Below are 18,949 nucleotides of genomic sequence, written 5' to 3'. Positions count from 1 at the left end.
GTGGGACAGAAGCATTATTTGAAAAAGATAATAACTGGCAATTTTCCAAAACTAATGAAACATACAAGCCATGTATTCACGAATCGCTGTTAGTGTGAAGTGGGACAAACACGAAGAAAAGCACACCTAGGCACATGATGGTCAAACTGCTGAAAACAAAAGGCAAACAAACAAATCTTAAAAGAAGACATGCAAAAAAGACAAGTACCGGGGCACCTGGGTGGCTCAGTCGGTTAAGCGGCTGCCTTCGGCTCAGGTCATGATCCCAGGGTCCTGGTATCAAGCCCCGCATCGGGCTCCCTGCTCAGTGGGGAGTTTGCTTCTCCCTCTCCTCCCCCCTTGTGCTCTCTCAATGTCTCTCCTTCTCTCTCTTACAAATAAATAAATAAAATCTTCAAAAAAAAAAAAAAGACAAGTACCTTCAAAGGAGCAATTATAAGACCGACAACTTTTTTTTTAACAGAACCGGCGAGAAGAAAATGAAATGGTATCTTCAAAGTGTTGAGAGCAAACAACCGCCCGTCTCAAATTACACAGTCAAGGAAAATACCCTTCAAAAATGAAGGTGAAAAAGAATATTTGCAGACATAAGACGGATGGAATTCCTCCCCAGCAGAATTTCCTTAAAGGAAACAGTAAAGAGTGTCGTTCAAGCTGAAGGAAAATGATCCCAGATGGAAATCTGGATTTGCAGGAAGGAAGAAGTACAAGGGGAAGGGTAAATATGTGGGCAGTTCTAATATCGACTGTTCGATACAATAATAATAATTTGGGGGAGGCTTAACATACACAACTACAATGGCATATAGGTCAGGAGAGGGTATAAATGGAAGGTTCTGAGGTCCTTGCATGGTCCTGGAAGTAGGCAAAAAGACCATTTAGCATTAGATCTTAAAGAAGACGCCTGTTTAATCTCTCGTACAACTACCAGCCAGCAACTGAGCTCCCGGGTATAGACCCAAGAGAAATGTGCAAATGTGTGCGCCAAAAGAGAAGGGCAAGAACGTTCACCGTAGCAGTATTTGAGATAGCCCCAGATGTTGATGGAGAATGGATCAATAACGTGAAGTATATTCGCCCAGTGGAACAAAACGGACCCGGGGAGTTCCAGAGAATCTCTAACTGGAGTAGCTTGCCGATCTTTCCCAGCACAGCCACTGGAATGAGTGAATTGATTTGCTTCACTCCCGTTTAGGATTAAAGGATTAAAAGTTCCAGGAGAATGAGTCACCCTCACATACTTTAGGCAACACGCTGACACTTTTGGATCTATTGCAAACTTGAGAGGAAGAATCTGGCAGATGGAGCCTTCAGGAGCCTCTTCAGTTTCTGTAGCAGGAGTTCTGCCAGATCCTCAATTTATCATTCCACCAAGATTGTACACACCTAGGGAACTGCCCAGAAGTAATCGTGCTTGCTGTTATAGGAAGGATGGATCAATGTGGGGTGGCGCCCCCCTCCCCTCACAAATCAATCCATCCTTTTGGTCACTCATTATTCACATAACCTATCTGCCCAAATATACATATCCCAAAATGCTGTTGTCCAAAATAATGTGATTTTCTCCCTTACAACATAAAATGTGCTCACACTTTCCAAAGAGAGAGACACACTGAAGTCTCCTCGGTTTCTGTATCCAGCTGCAAGATAAAGATCTTTGGGTCAAATCTGTTCCTCTTCTAATTCCAGCACAATTCTGTAAGCCGTGGTCTAAATAGCAAGTTTATCCATCTTCATCTATGTTGGGAAAGGAGTCAGTCAAAGAGATGAGAAATTCTTTAAAATTTATAAATATACGTATTTGGCAAGGAAGACAATTTGAGGATCGGCGATAGTCTTGTTTTTGCCACCAGTTCTGAAGTTTCCCTCCTCCATCATAGAACCCTAACTCTTCCTGCCTTGCTGGCACGAGGGGTCCCAAACCTGAATTTCTGAGAGTCAGTCCTGACTGTTCAGGCATCCGGTAGTCTTCCATTACCTTTCGCCTAGGGGAGCCCCGTGTTCTATCCATCCCCTATCCCACCCCCATAGTGTGGCAGCAACTAATTTTGTATCGATCAGAAGCAGCTAATCAAGCCAATATCATAAGCCCCTTGTTTTGCCTTCACACAGTCATATCCAGAAGAGAAAAGCAGTTCATGTACCGGATGAGCCCAGTGGCTCTCTAGATTAATGTCCCAGCTAAAACCAGTGGCTCTTCCTCCCCACAAAGTGAGAGGCTGCACGTGATCTCAGTTTCTCACAGGCTCCCCCCCGTGCTATCAGCAATGGGCAGCTGATGTTCTCGGCACTGGTATGCAACTCCCCTGGATAGTTGGCATCCAAGTTCAAATCCACATCCTCCTCACCCCTCCACCCTCCACCCCCACACAACTGCTCTCATAGAAGCCCCATAAAAACGGGGGGAAAACTGCCAATAAATATATGAAAGGATTTTCAACCTCACTAATAACCAGGGGAATGCAACTAAAACAACAAGAATTCATTTTTCACCCACCAGAGTGGAAAATATGACATTTCGGCAAAGTTTAGGGCAAAGAGACACTTTCATCACTGCAGGAAGTATAAATTGGCACAACCATTTTGTCAAGCAATTTAGTGGTGTCGCTAAGACTAAATATGTACGTATTATATGATTCAGCATTTGCTCTAGAAAACACACTCTGGAATAGATAGGTGGGAGATGTTCACCTAGGCACTGTGTATAGGAGTGAAAATCTGGGTACAACCTAAAGGTCATCAGTACAAGATAAGTGAAATGTGGTGTTTTCATCATTTCATAGCTAAGAATGAACTAGATGCACATGTATTAACAGGGAGTTCAGAACTGGATGAGATGGTTGAGTAAAAGAAAAAAAAAGTAAAGAGGATTGAAAAAAGTGAATGATACTGCAGGAGAGTATTATTTTTGTAAAAACAGGCACATGCATGTTTATATACATATTTTTTAAGTTCTGGAAAGATTTACTCCAAAGTCATAACATAGAGTGGAGAGGTGGGGAGTAGAGGGACCTAGATCAGGTTACAGTCAAAGAGGACTTTATCTTTATTTAAAATGTACTTATTTTCACCAGGAGAATGTTTTATTCTTACAAATGAAAATTAATAATAAAAATAATGCCTGTTACTCTGGAAAGTATACTTAGAATGCTCACTCACCTAGTGTATGATAAAGACCTGCCTTTGGCAACATCCTTTTTGTAGGACCATAGACCAAGTGGCCCCAGAAGCTTCCAGCAGTACTCCCTTGGAGATGCACGGTCTAACAGGCTAACCAGGCAGGCACAGCAGAAGTTCTTTATGAGGCTTAATTAAGCCAAATCTAAACAGGAACCTTCTAAAGCTTTTGAAAATCCACCAAAACTAGTGAGCCAGCTTTGGCCCTCGAATGACTTATCTACTGCTGCCTAACAAATTATCCCAAAACTTAATGGCTCAAAACAATATTTATTTCCCCACAGTTTCTGTGGGTCAGGAACTAGATTCTCCCACAGTGCTGCAATCAAGGCATCAACTGGGGCTGCAGTCTCATCTGAAGGCTCTATGGGGAAGGATCTGCTTCCAAGCTCACTCAGGGTGTTGCTGGCAGGAGTGTATTCCTCACAAGCGATTGGACTGAGAATCTTGGTTCCAGTGAGGGTCTCAGTTTCTCACTGGTTGTTGGCTAGAGACTGCCCTCAATTCCTTGCCATGTGGACCTCTCCATGGTGTAGATCACAACATGGCAGCTGGCTTCATCAGAACGAGCAAGCAAGAGGCACCAGACAGGGAGACAGCTGTGACCCAGACAGAAGTCACAGTCTTTTGTGACCCAATCTTAAAAGGAACAACCCACTGCTTTTGTCATATTCTATTCATTAGAAGCAAGTGACGAGTGCAGCACACTCAAGGAGAGACGAGCATCATTAGGATCCAGATCAGAAGCTGCTGTGACCATCCCATGTGAATTCTGTGTAGTGTTTATGCTGTGTTAGAGTGGAACAAGTAAGGTGCGGGGGATGGGGGGTGTGCCTCAGGTATGGAGGAAATATTAGTATCCAGGAGTCCTGAAAGACAATTCCTGGTATTAGAGAGAATATTAGTAAATCCAGTAGATGGCAGCCTTCACTATGAGCTGGTACCTACTCCCTTGAGAATAGCATCTTCTGACACAGCCTACCCTGGGAATAAAGAGATTTAAGCAGCCAATTAAATAATCTTGTTAATAGGGAATTATGGTATATACCTACTGATGATCAATTTTCAAAGAAAAATAATACAATTCTGCTATAATTTGAAGTGATTTCTGTGATCGTCTTTTTAAAATTTTGTTGCAGATTTTGACATGTATGATGACAAATTATATCATAATGACATGTAAGCTTTTTGCATGTAAGCCAGGATCTGACTAGTACAAGGCGAGCAGTCATTTTAAACTAAAAGTACCTCAGTTCAGCATCACAACTGGTAAATTCAGGAACATGTGGCCATTTGTGTCTAACAAAGTATTGTACTTCCAGAAAAATGGCCATACCATCAATTAACTTTTAATCCTTTCATCCTTTACCCACATGGGTAAAATCTCTGGGTAATTATAGATATTAAGGGTCATCCAGCAGTGTTTTTCAATCTATACTATGTGACTTATGAGTGCATCAGAAGGGACATTGCCATGGGGGCTGAGCAGTCTTCTCGGTGGTTGATTTGAAGACTACGTGTGGAGTGCTCGCTTGCTCTGTGTCTCTCTCTCCTGCATCCTGTGTTCTCCAGGGGCTTGTGCTGAGCAGTAGACAGCAGCAACTTGTCCTCTCTGCCCAAAACGACTGCCAGGAAGCCAGCAATCCCCAGCAGACACGGAGGCAGCAAAGCATCCTCCACTCCACTCCAGCCCTATAATCCTCAAAACAAACTCCATAATCAGAACAAGCATCACAGCCATACAACAGGAATTCTCAAACGCAAACACGAACACATAAAACTCAGGGAACATTTGAGGGAATCCATTGCCATGAAAGACAGGCACCAAGCTCAACCAACACAAGAACTATCAGAGTTGCCTCTGGTATTTATGGAGGGATAGTTGTGTGTGTGTGTGTGTGTGTGTGTGTCTTCTTTCCACTCCACCTGGAGGAGGCTGAAACATCTCAAAGATTATCGGATAATAGGAGGAGGGTTTTTTAAAAATGTAATTAAAGGCTGAGAAGGAGTCATGAGCTCTTTGAGCATAATTAGCTTCAAAATATACACCAACAGGAAGTTATCCTCCACAGAAATGTCTGATTGCTTTGTAACTATTTCTGCCGAGGGTCACCTCGCCACACTGAACTCTTCTACTGTCCACTTCCACCTGCAGGACCTAAAGCTTTCTCCTCCTGCATCCAAGACGGGATGACAGCCGTTAACAGAGGTAATAAAAAGATCAAGAGGTATGGGGAAGAAGCGAAGATGTTGAGAGTGGTTCAAGGAGGTTGCTCTCTCCTAGCGGAACAAGTGGGCACAGGCGCACAAGATGGGTTAAATGGATAAGGACAACCTGCCAAGTTCTTCTTTAGACTCCATATGGTTGGGATTATGAAGTAAAGATTCAATGTTGTGGGTTTGCTTGGCTGAGGTGCGGTGTGCTACATCTTTCACCTCGCAAGTTACTCACAAAGGTTTGCTTTCTCTCAAGTAGAAGATAAAGAGGAAAAGGTCATGCATGGGGTAGTTATTGACCATCCCGTCCCTTTCCCAATAAGGCAAAAGTCATTAAGCCTGAGCTGCATTTTGAGGCACTATGAGCCATCTTTGTGTTTAAAGGTGTAATATTCAGCTGGACTTTGTTTGTTTGTTTGTTTGTTTGTTTATTTGACAGGGAGAGAGCACAAGTAGGGGGAGCAGCAAGCAGAGGGAAAGGGAGAGGGAGAAGCAGGCTCCTCCCTGAGCAGGGAGCCCCCAGCTGGACTTTAGATTGAAACTTTTGTGTTAAACCTGAACAAGAAAACATTTGCACCATAAATGTCAGACTATCAGAACAATGATGCTAAAGAACAAGAGTTGGGGCACCTGGGTGGCTCAGTCAGTTAAGCATCTGACTCAGTTCATGATCTCATGGGTTGTGAGGTAGAGCCCCGTGGGCTTGGTGGTCAGAGGGGAATCTGCTTGAGATTCTCTCCCTCTGCCCCTCCCCCGACTTGTGCTCTCTCTCTCTCTCTCTCTCTCTCTCTCTCTCTCTAAAATAAATAAACAAGTCTTTAAAAAAAAATAAAGAACAGGAGTTGTCCAGACCCAAACGGTCATAGCTCTGACATTCACCCCAGATAGCCCCCCAAAAAGGGACATTGTGAGATGTGAAGTCAAAGTGGCAAATTTGGGAGAGAATATGCTGTTGGAACTGCATATATTAGAGAGAAACCAAACATATGCAGCATTATGTAAGTCTACCAAATTGAGTAAGTCTGAAGTTGTAAATCAGATGTCACTTAAAGCATAACCTCTGCAGATGTCTAGTCTCTGAAGAAATTAAAGTTGTTCCTGGATGGGGACAGAGGTCTTGTGACCAACAGGCTTGCACTCACTCAGGGCTCTCCCAAGCTCCACCGGTGCCACCAGCCCCCTGCGACTTAGTAGCCTCTGTGAGGCTGGTGATAATGTAGGCTTTAGAGTCACTGATATCGAACACTTGCTACCAGAAACATGATCAAGTTGTGAGAAGTACTTCTTAAGGTACCAGATCAAAAGATTTCCATCTGTGACTAGAGATGCCAGTGAAATGGGACACGCGTGGAACCCACAGGACAGAGCAGCCATCAGGTGACTCCCATGTTAGGGCTGTTCATGGACTCCAGTCACCAAAATGGTCTTTCCTTTGTTTTTGAGAGCCACCTCACAGCCCTGGAGAGAAGAGCAGAATGGACAATGGTGGCAATTCATAGGCCCAATTTATTAGCACATGTTGGTGAGATGGGGAACAAGGCACTGCCTGCTTCTCCAGATTGTTACAGCAGGCATCTCCTGGGAGAGAAGACAGCAAGTCTGGAAGGGCCAGAAGCCCCAGGAGCAGAGCTTCTCAAACTGGGCTACACATTAAGTCACCTAGGGAGCTTTCTAAAAATACCAATGTCTTGACTCTTCCCTCAGAGATTCACATTCTACTGGCTGGGGCTGAGTCCTGTGCAGAGGAACTTTCTCAAACAATACCAGGTGGGTCTAATGTGCCCCTAGAGTTGAGAACCTCTGATCCAGATTAAAAGCCTGTATTCCTAATTTATAGTTAAGATTTATTAAGCCATCTTAGACTTCAGCACAATCTTCAGAATTATCATTGTTGGTGAAGCTAATCTGAGGATAAGAAAAAGGTCATTCATATCTGTTCTCCAAAAGCAAGAATAAATAATCCAGCTCAGACTGAAGATTCTGGTGTAGATCTAGGGGAGAGAAGTGATCCAAAATACAAAATTGAACCCAAGATAAGCAAGATCCCACTGGTTTAGATAAAGCAGGGTCTGAAACCTGAATAGGGCCCCCTCCCTCCCAAAAGTTCCATTGGGAGACTATACATACTAATTTGCTTTCAATTGAACAGGAGGACTCATGACGGCTGGCAGTGAGTTTTTTAGCCACTCATACCCTAGCATTTTGGAAACCCAGACAAATGTACATAAATGAAACCTAAAATGCTACATTCAAACATGGCGATGTTCTATATGGCCTGGGTTTGTTTCAAGTTGTTAAGGAAGCCTGCCATCCAGCAAGCAGCCTGCCGACATAAAGATAGCTACTTGGTGAACATTTTCTCATTTCCACATTACATAGAGCAGAAACTGTGGAGTGTGCCACTCTCTGGCTCTAAGGTATGTGAGAAGAAATCAAGATGAACTCAGTCAGGCTCAGCCTGGCCTGGCCTCCACAATGCCAACAAAGTAATTAAACTCATGTCAACAGGAGAAGGATGGAGATTGAACTGGAGAAGTATTCTTTGGGAGCCACTATCAAACACGGGGACTCTCTTTACAGAAACTTTCAAATACTTCCTCAGGAAAAGTGTAACAGGGACAACAATTTTATAGTAGGAACGTTCACCGTCTTCCCTCACTCTGTTCGGTTTCTAAGGGAGAAAGAGTCTTTTTCATGGCACAGTTCTAGGGTTTTCCTTTGTTGTGGAGAATCCACAGGTAATACACAAAGAGATGAAAAAAAAAAAAACAAAGTAAAGAACACAGAGATTCCAAGTTGGAAGAAGAGTTAAGAGGGCAAGAAATTAGAAGCTATATGGACTAGATATTTGAGGGGATTTGAGAAGGTTGGAAAGTGATAGTGGGAGAGATTTTCAGAGATCTCTTACCAGCAGTGTAAAGTTTATTAGAGAAGTAGCAGTAGGGAGAAGGGATATTTAATATGTTAGGTAGGCATTAAAAATGCATTTTCTCTTTGGTTTTTCCCAAGAGACCAAGTAAAGCTGTAAATTACTCATCATGAATGTTGGCTGCTGACCTAGATTTCTTTGGATAGATGCCTTGCAATAAATGGATCACATGAAGTCCTGATAAGTTAAAATTATTAGACTTAGAATTAATTATTAATATCAGAGAAAGATTAAAGAGGCTATCACATTCATAAAACAAGAACTGGCTGTTAAGAAATAAACCAATTAGGGGCACCTGGACGGCTTAGTTGTTAAGCATCTGCCTTTGGCTCAGGTCATGATCCCAGTGTCCTGGGATGGAGCCCCACATCGGTCTCCCCACTCTGCAGGAAGCCTGTTCTCCCTCTCCCACTCTCCCTGCTTGTGTTCCCTCTCTCACTGTGTCTCTCTCTGTCAAAAAAATAAATAAAATCTTTTTTTAAAAAAGGAAATAAACCAATTAAAGATTGGAACAAAAAAATTGAATATCAGAAAACATTCTAGCTGAAGAACAAGTTTTTCTGAGTGATTTTCTCAGAACACAGTGCAAAAGGGGAACAAAAGAGGTAAAAATGTGAAAGAAAAGTTAAGAGAACAAGGACAAATTTAGAAGTATCAGCACTGATCTAATGAAAATTCCAGGGTTGCTAAAGGGAATAGAGGGGAGAATATAATAAAAGAAATGAGAAGAAAATTACCCAGATGTGAAAAAGAGACACTAGCTTTCATACTTAAAAAGTCAATCCAATGCCAAGGAGGATAATTTTTAAAATATTTATCTGGATCTATTATGATGAAATATCAGAACACTGAGAATAAAGAAAAAAAGTCCTTTAAATTCCCAAACAGTAAAAACATATTGCCTTCAAAAGAACTAGAATAACATTATTGTCAGATTCTCATCATGGCCTCTAAATACCATAAGAAAGGAAATAATGTGTCTTCAACTATCAAGAGTGAGAACAGAATAGACATATTCAGACATGCAAGGACTCAAAGTTTACCTTCCCAAACCTTTTTCAGGAATTTAGAGGATGTGTTCCAGCACGTGACTGCGTAAGCCTAGAAAGAGAAAGATATAATATTAAAGAAACGGTAAATATAACCAGGAAAACAAATAGAAATAATTCAAGGATAGAAGCTGCACAAATAGACTTGGAGAGAAATCAAGCCAGTTGAAACAGGGGAAGGAGGATCCCAGAGGAAAAAAATTTGTGAATAAACCCAACCATCCAAATGCTGAATTAAAATAAAGAGCTCAAAAATGGCACTGCAGTGGTACAATGACAGGTGAGGAACATTAAATATAAATTTAGAATTAACACTAAACTAGAAATTATGTTTGTAGAATAGAATGCAAATTTCAAACACCTTGATGAAGTGAAAAAAGGAACCCATGAAAGATGGAATGTATATTTTCTATTTGGGGAAACAGTAAATTAACTTGTATACAAACTCTTTCACAAAGTACAACCAGAAACGCCAGGTAAGGCATTTTTCAAAATCTGTTTGAAGGTGTCAGACCCAATGCAATGAGGACTTGAGAGCCAAGGTAAAACAGAGATGAGAAACATACAAAGATGAGACCAACATTCACTGCTGACTTCTTTTCCCTTTGAGGCATTAACTGATTCTAAAAAAGCAGCTGAAAGGCGGAGAAGCTTAGCAAAAGCGATGACTCATAAACTGTGGAACTGAGCAGTGCTTCCAATAGTCTCAAAGGGATAGGGGGGAAATTAAAGAGTTTAGGGTCCACTAAGGAAAAGGGACACTGATAAACACTTCATGTTTTTAATTGAAATCTCTGACAGACCATATATTAGGAATAAGAATGAATCAGAAATGAATAAGCCCTCAAAAAGACTTACTCCCAGATTGAAATCAGTTTAATCCCTGGTTATATTAAGGAGAATTGTGTCCCTTTCAGCTTCTAGCCTGAAGCTAAAAAACAAAACAAAAAAAAACTATTATAAGAAAAATAACACTTTACAGTGAATCAAGTTATCTCTATAATTTTCATACATAATGTCAAACATTCCATCAAAAATTATTAGAAGGATTCTGGCCAAGATGGAGTAAGAGGATTAAATTTACCTTCCCACATGAACCAACCAGAATATAGGAAAAAAAAAAAAAAGAAAGGAAAAACTAGGTTACAAGACACCATCTTTAAGCAACAAATGACAGTGATGGGGAGAACTGAGAAACAAACAAGATGATTCCTAGGACTGCCCCACATTACTACTTTGAGTCTTGAGCTCACAGTGCAGGAAAGAATTCAGGCATAGTGTGGCAACGTCCCCAAGTTGAAGAGACAGAGCCAAAAATCTAGGGAGACCAAAATGGCGAGAATCTGCTGGAATTACTGCCAGGAGGAAAAAACTGCAAAGACACTGAGAGAACTCCAACTATCGACAGAGGCCCCCCTGAGTATTCAGCAGATTGCTAATCAGCACAAGCATGTTAGCAAACTGCCCAAGGCCAGGGAAAAAACTAAATGAAGAGGGAACAGTACTCAAGCTTACACAAGGCCAACAATACTTCCTGTTCCCACCAACCAGACTGGACAACTTCAAAATTCACAGGGAATTTGGCAGAGTACTCAGAAGAATCTTGGGTCAGTCGTGGAGATAATTAACCCTAGACTAAACAATGTTCTGGTCCTGTCTGACAAATCTTTAAAGCAAGATCTGAAAGGATCAAATTGTTTCCAAGTGACTTAACTGTGTCACAGAATAAAACTCAAGAATGTTTATAGGAACACAAAATTATCCAGCACTCAACAAGGTAAAATTCACAATGTCTGGTGTCCAGTTAAAAAATTACTAGGCATGCAAAGAGGCAGGAAAATACAACCTAAAATGAGGTGGGGGGAGGGAATAAATCAACCAAACCAACCTAAAATGACACAGATGTGAGAATTAGTAAACAAGAACATTAGAAGAGTTATAACAGTATTTCATACCCTCAGAAAGTTAAGACATGGAAGATATATATTTTTTTAAAACACCCAAATCAAGCTTCAAGAGATGAAAACTACAATGTCTGAGATGAAATTACACTGGATAAGATTAATAACAGATTAATAATAGCCAAAAAATTTCCAAATATGATGAAAACTATAAATTCACAGATCAAAGAAGCTCAGTGACATCCAGGCACACACACACACACACACACACACACAAACCATGAAGAAAACCATTACAAGGCACATCATAATCATATTGCTCAAAACCAGGGATAAAGAGAAAACCTTAAAAGCATCAAGATAATCAAAAAATATGTTACACAGCATATTTCTCTTTGGAAAGATGCAAGCAAGAAGACAGTGAAGAAACATCTTTAGTGTATTAAAAAAATAAAAGTCCACCCAGAATTCTATGCCAAGTGAAAATCTTTCATAATGAAGGGAAATAAAGACTTTTTCAAACTTACGAAAGCTGAAAGAAGTAATCACACAATGGGGAAAGGATAGTCTCTTTATAAACGATGTTGGGAAAACTGGATCTCAAAGAGATACCTGCATTCCCATGTTCACTTCAGCCATTAGTCACAATAGTCAAGATATGGAAACAACCTAAGTGCCTGTAATGAATTAATGGCTAAAGAAAATGTAGCGCGCGTGCACACACACACACACACATATACACACACACACTAGAATATTATTCAGCCTTTAAAAAAAAAAAGGAAATCCTACCATTTGCAACAACATGGATGAACCTGGAGGACATTATGCTAAGTGAAATAAGCCAGACACGGGAAAAAAAATACTGCATGATCTCACTTATATGTGTAATCTAAAAAAGTTGAACTCATAAAAGCAGAGAGTAGAGTGGTGGTTGTCAGGGACTAAGAGGTGGAGGAAATAGGAAGATTTTGGTCAAAGGGTACAAAGTTTCAGTTATGTAGGATGAATAAGTTCTGAAGATTTAATGTACAACATAGTGACTAGAGTTAATAATACTGTATTGAATACTTGAAATTTGCTAAAATAGTAGATCTTAAGTGTTTTCACCACACACACAAAACAGGTATCTATGCGAGGCAATGGATATGTTAATTAGCCTGATTGTGGTAATCATTTCACAATGTACATGTAGATTAAAACATTACATTTTACACCTTAAATATGTACAATTTTTATTTGTCAGTTATACCTCAATAAGGCTGGGAGGGAACAAACAACAGATAGGATGAACAGAAAACTAGCAAAAGATGATAGACTTAAACCTAATCACATCAGTGTTCACATTAAATGTAAGTGGTCTAACCACCCCATTAAAAAGGAAGAGATTGTCAATTTAGATTACCAATAAGGAAGACCTAACTATATGTTGCCTATAAGAAAGTGACCTTAAATATAAAGATACTTGGTTAAAAATAAAAGGATGAAAAAGATATACCATTCTAATACTAATAAGAAACCTGGAATGGCTATATTAATTTCAGACAAAGCCCATTTCACAGCAAAGACTATTATGAGCAATAAAGAAGAGCATTTCATAATGATAAAGGGGTGAGTTAATCAAAATGGCATAAAGGTCCTAAACATTTATGCATCTAGTAACAGAACTCCAAAATACATGAAACAAAAACTAAAAGAACTGCATGGAGAAAGACAAATCCACAACTATGGTCAGAGATTTCAATATTCCTCTCAAAAATTTATAGTAGGCAGAAAATCAGGAAGGGTAGGGAAAATTTGAACAAAACTACCAACCACGTGGACCTAATTAATTGACACTTACAGAACACTCCCCCAACAAGAGCAAAGTACACGCTCTTTTCAAATATTTGGTAACTAAATAACACACTTCTATATAACTCAGGGTCAAAAAGGAAATTAGAAAGTAAACTGAACTAAATGAAAAAGAAAATAGCATTTCAAAATTTGTAAGATGACTCTAGAGTAGTACTGAAGGAAGTACTACTTTAGGACAAAATTAGAAAAGAAGAAGGACTCAAATCAATGACTTCAGCTTCCACCTTAAGAAACTAGAAAAAGAAGAGAAAATTAAGCCCAAATTAATCAGAAGAAAGGTGATACAAAGATCAGAGCAGAAATCAATGAAACAAACAAACAAACAAACAAAAAAACCCAAGAAAATAAATGAAACCACATGCTGCCCCTTGGAGAATTTTAATAAATCTGATAAGCCTCTAACCAGACTGATTAGGGAAAAGAAAAAGGAAAGAAATCATCACAAGATATGAAAACCACAAACCAGCATCTATCATGAACAAAGATACAAAAATCCTCATCATCCCTCAAACCAGCTCTCCTCCCCACATCTCTGCCAATATTCATGCGTCACCATTTGAGTCATCCTCAAAACCCACTTTCTACTTCTCTTTTTCTCTGCTCCCACGTGCAACCAATCAGCTTGTCTTCAATTGTCTTTTCCCACTCACTGGTTTCAAGGCTGCCCCTGCTTTCCCTTCCTATCATCCCTGCTGTAGCTCAGGTCCTTCCTATCTCTTGCAGTAGCCCTCGAATGGCATCCTCCTCTGGATCCAGCCCATCCATACGCTGGGACAAACCGTTTCGACCTTCCAGCAACACCATTTTTGCTACCACCTTGAACTAAGTGCCTTATGTCAACAAGCACTAACCACAGCGTGTTATACATAATCAGCACTCAAACATTATTTGCTGAATGAAATGAACGGTGAGCTCCTCAGGGCAGGGATCATGTTGTTTACCAATGGATACTCATGATCCGGCACAGCGTACATGGTAGCATTCAATAAATGTTTGACTGACCGAATAAACAAAAGGACGCCACTTGCTGACTCAAACATTTTCAAGGGCTCCCTCTCCCTATTGAATATTGATTCAAACTGCTTAGTCTGGCATTCAATACACTTTATAAAATATTTCTGTATTCATCAGGGCTCTTTATGTTTTGAGAGATTGAAAGTCCAATTCCGAAGAATTTATGCATAAAAGAGGACATTAATTGGCTTGTGTAACTAGAAAGTCTAGATATCAAGAACAAGATCAATTGAGCCAATGGGTTTGCAGTGGGCTGTGGCATCCCAAGGTGTCTGAGGCAAGATCTCAGGGGGAAGTATGCACAAAGTTAAGTAGAAGCTGAGGAATCAGAGATGATGGGGAGCAGTGGGGGAGTAACTGATAGGTGCTTGAGGCAAATCCTGGAGTCTGCAATCCTCGGCCATGCATGTGACCAGAGCAGCTCCATTAAAAGCAGCTTCAGCGGGTAATTCCCCTGGTGGGTGTTAAGGACTAAAGGCCAGGACCGCTCAACCTGGGGTGCGGGTAGAGGGAGGAGCTCAATAATGCCACACATTCTACCCAGTAAGAAAGACATTTTCACCTGATAATACCTCCCTTCCCACCCAAGGGAAAATTACTTCCTTCCTGTCAAAGAAAAACATCAGGGTTGCTGATGGCCCTGAATAACTTACACATTCATATGCCTAATATCAGGGCCCTGCACCAGAGGACTGCTTCCTGTGCCTTTCACTGCTATGATTTCCTAGTTGTTTCCCTTTGTCAATAACATGGGCTTTCCCCAAATTTCAGAAAAGAGTAGTGATCCAGCGTTGATGAAAAAAGTCAGATTTTTTGGAAATGTGTGTGCCCCCAGGACCCAAAGCTAGAACCTGGGGTTACAAAGCCAAGGCAATAGAAGCACCACAAGATTTATGTTAATTGTAAATACTCCAGGAGTTTCTTTATGCATATGAAGGAGTACTGTAGTTCAAAAGAAAATTCTAAACAAAAATTTGGTAAATTGAATCCAACAATATATAAAAAAGAAAGGGCTTCTACAAAAAACTCCACATCTAAAATAATACTTATTACTGAAAGACTGAATGCTTTACCCCAAAGAGCAGAAAAAGGCAAGGATTTCCAATAAAGCCAGAAAAAGAAATTTCACAGGATGGGAATGTAACAAGTAAAAACATGTCACAGATGACATGATTGTCTATGTAGAAACTCCCAATGACTCAACAACAAAAGCTCCTAGAACTAATAAGCAAATTTATAAAGGCAGCAAGTTTCAAGTGTCAAGATACAAAAGTCAATTGTATTTCTATATGATAATAATGAACAATTACCAGGAGCAGAAATTAAAAACACAATATCACCACAATAACTCCCAAATTAAGTACTTAGGTATAAATCTAACAAAACATGTATAGGATATGGGTGCTAAAAATTACAAAATGCTAATAAAAGAAATTTTAAATAAGTGGAGAGACATGCCATGTTCTTGGATCAGAAGACTTAATAAAACTAAGATGGCAATTCTTATCACATAGATCTACAGATCTAATGCAAACTCCACTCAAAATCCAGGGGGAAATTTTTGAAGTTAGAGACAAGCTTTTTCTAAAATTTATAAGGAAATACAAAGGAACCGGAATAGTCAGAACAATTTTGAAATAAAGTTGGAGGACTAAGACTACCCAATTGTAGGACTTACTATAAAGCTACAGTAATCAAGACAATGTGGTATTGGAGAGGGATAGACACATAGATCAATGGAAGAGAAGTTGACAGTCCAGAAAGAAAACTATATAAATATGGCAAATTGATTTTTGACGAAAGTACAAAATCAATTCAATGAAGAAAAGATAGTGTTTTCAACCAATGGTGTTGGAACAAATGGATATCCATATGCCAAAAAAAAAAAAAAGAAGCACCTCAACTTAAACATCACACCTTGTACAAAAATTAACTCAAAATGTATCATAAATCTAAATCTAAACTGTAAAACTATACATAAAATAGAAAAATCTTCTTGATCTAGGGTTAGACAGAATTCTTGGGTATGATATCAAAAGCATAATCTATAAAAAGAAAAAAATGAAATATTGGACTTTGTAAAAAATTTAAAACTTCTGATCTGCAAAAGATGATGTTAATACATCAAATAAAAAGATAAGCTACAGACCAGAAGAAAATACTTGAAAGTCATATGCCCAACAAAGGCCTTGAATCCAGAATATATAAAGAAACTCAGAACTCGACAGAAAAAAAACAACTCCATTAAAAATGGGCAAAATGCATTAACTGACACTAAAACAAAGAGGATATATGGATAGGAGACATATTGTAAAATTCCATTTCTTTGAAATGACAAGAATAGCAAACTCAGGGAGAATGAAAGGAGATTACTGGTTGCCAGAGGCTGGGAGGAGGGCAGGGACTATGGAGTGACTGCTAGTAAGTATGGGATTGCTTTTGAAGTGATGAAATATTCTAAACTTAGATCTTGGTAATGGTTGCACAACTCTTTGATGATACTGAACGTATTGAATTGTATACTTTAAATGGGTAGATCTTATAGTATGTGAATTATATCTCCAAAAGATGTTTTTTAAAAAAACAGTCAAACAGTGTGGTATATTTACAGAAAAAGACAAATGACAAATGGAACAAAACAGAGAAACAGGCCCACATCTGTAGGAATATTATACATATTACAGAGCTGGCTCCACAAATCAGTGGAGAGAGTATTGGTTTTTTGATGGAATTCAAACTGTACCAGTTTAAAATTGAAAAAACCTAAATTGGATGCCTAACTCATATATTTCCTAAAACCAACTGTGGATTAAAGACTTCAGTAAGGAAAGTCAAACTATAGAGCTTTTAGAAGATGATATTAGAGAATATCTTCTTTATTGTAGGGAAGGGAAGCCTTTCCTAAGACACATAAAGCACTAAGCATAATGAAAATATTTCAATTTTACTACTTTATTTTTTAAAAGATTTTATTTATTTATTTTTTTATTATTATTTTTTTAAAGACTTTATTTATTTATTTATTGGAGAGCGAGCGAGAGAGAAACAGCATGAGAGAGGAGAGGGTCAGAGGGAGAAGCAGGCTCCCCGCTGAGCCGGGAGCCCGATGTGGGACTCGATCCCAGGACCCCGGGATCATGACCTGAGCCGAAGGCAGTCGCCCAACCAACTGAGCCACCCAGGCGCCCAAAAGATTTTATTTTATTTTTATTTTTTATTATTATTTATTTATTTGAGAGAGAGAGAACACATGAGAGGGGATAGGGTCAGAGGACGAAGCAGACTCCCTGCCGAGCAGGGAGCCCGATGCGGGACTCGATCCCGGGACTTCAGGATCATGACCTGAGCCGAAGGCAGTCGTTTAACCAACTGAGCCACCCAAGCGCCCGATTTTATTTTTTAAAAAAAATTTTTTTAAGATTTTATTTATTTGACAGAGAGAGACAGCGAGAGAGGGAACACAAGCAGGGGGAGTGGGAGAGGGAGAAGCAGGTTCTCTGCTGGGCAAGGAGCCCGATGTGGGGCTCGATCCCAGGACCCTGGGACCATGACTTGAGCTGAAGGCAGGCGTTTAACGACTGAGCCACCCAGGCGCCCCTGTGAACCCTCTTTTTTAAAAAAGATTTTTAAAATTTATTTATTTTAGAAATAGAGCAAGAGAGTGCAAGTAGGGGGAAGAGCAGAGGGACAGAGACAAGCAGACTCCTTGCTGAGTGTGGAGCCGGACACAGGGCTGGATCCCACCACCCTGAGATCATGACATGAGCTGAAATCCAGTGTCAGCCGCTTAACCGACTGAGCCACCCCGGCGCCCCTGTGAACCCTCTTATAACAAAGTATATATAGTACGACTTGAGGTTTTCTTTTTAAAAAATTTTTTAACGATTTTATTTATTCATTTAACACACACACAGAGCATGAGCAAGGGGAACGGAAGGCACAGGGAAAGCGAGAAGCAGGCTCTGCACTGAGCAGGGAGCCCGATGCGGGACTCGATCCCAGGACCCTGAGACCATGACCTGAGCCAAAGGCAGACGCTTAATGACTGAGCCACACCGGTGCCCCTAAAAGATCTTATTTTTAAGTAATCTCTACACCCAACGTGGGTCTCAAACTCAACCCTGAGATCAAGAGTCACACGCCCCACCGACTGAGCCAGCCAGGCGCCCCTCAAGTTTACTACTTTAAAATGAAGAACCAGGGGCGCCTGAATCCCAGGCTCCTGGGATCGAGACCCCCATCGGGATCCCTGCTCCGCGGAGAGCCTGCTTCTCCCTCTCCCTCTCTCTGCCGCTCTGCCTACTTATGCTCTCTCTATCTCTCTGTTAAATAAAGAAATAAAAATCTTTAAAAAAAAAAATAAAAATAAACTGAAGAACCCTTCATCAAGAAACACAAGAGAAAGTCTTACGGCAAGCCACAGATCCCAGAGAAAATATATGCAAGTATTGTTAAATATCAAGGACTAATACCAAGAATATATAAAGGATGTTTATGAATCAACAAGGAAAAGGCAAACAAGCCAACAGAAAATGGGCCAAAAAACCCCTATATAGGCATGTCATGAAAGGGGAAACACAAATCATTAATAATCATGTGAGAAGATAATATTATTCATTGTTGGGATATGCTAATTAAAGCCTCAATGAACTAGTTTAACATGCACAAAATTGGCAAAACTAAAAAGTCTGAAAGTATCATGCTTTGGTGAGAGTGCAGAGCAAGGAGAATTCTCACACAGTGCTGCCCATCTTCACCCAAACCGTATTTTCCGATTTTGCTGGTGGGACTGTCAATGGGTCGGG

Source organism: Mirounga leonina, unplaced genomic scaffold, assembly GCF_011800145.1.
Source record: "Mirounga leonina isolate KUSES-001 unplaced genomic scaffold, KU_Mleo_1.0 Mir_101595, whole genome shotgun sequence".
Taxonomy (NCBI): Eukaryota; Metazoa; Chordata; class Mammalia; order Carnivora; family Phocidae; genus Mirounga; species Mirounga leonina.
The sequence above is the reverse complement of the archived record's forward strand: the minus strand, read 5'-3'. Positions refer to the sequence as shown.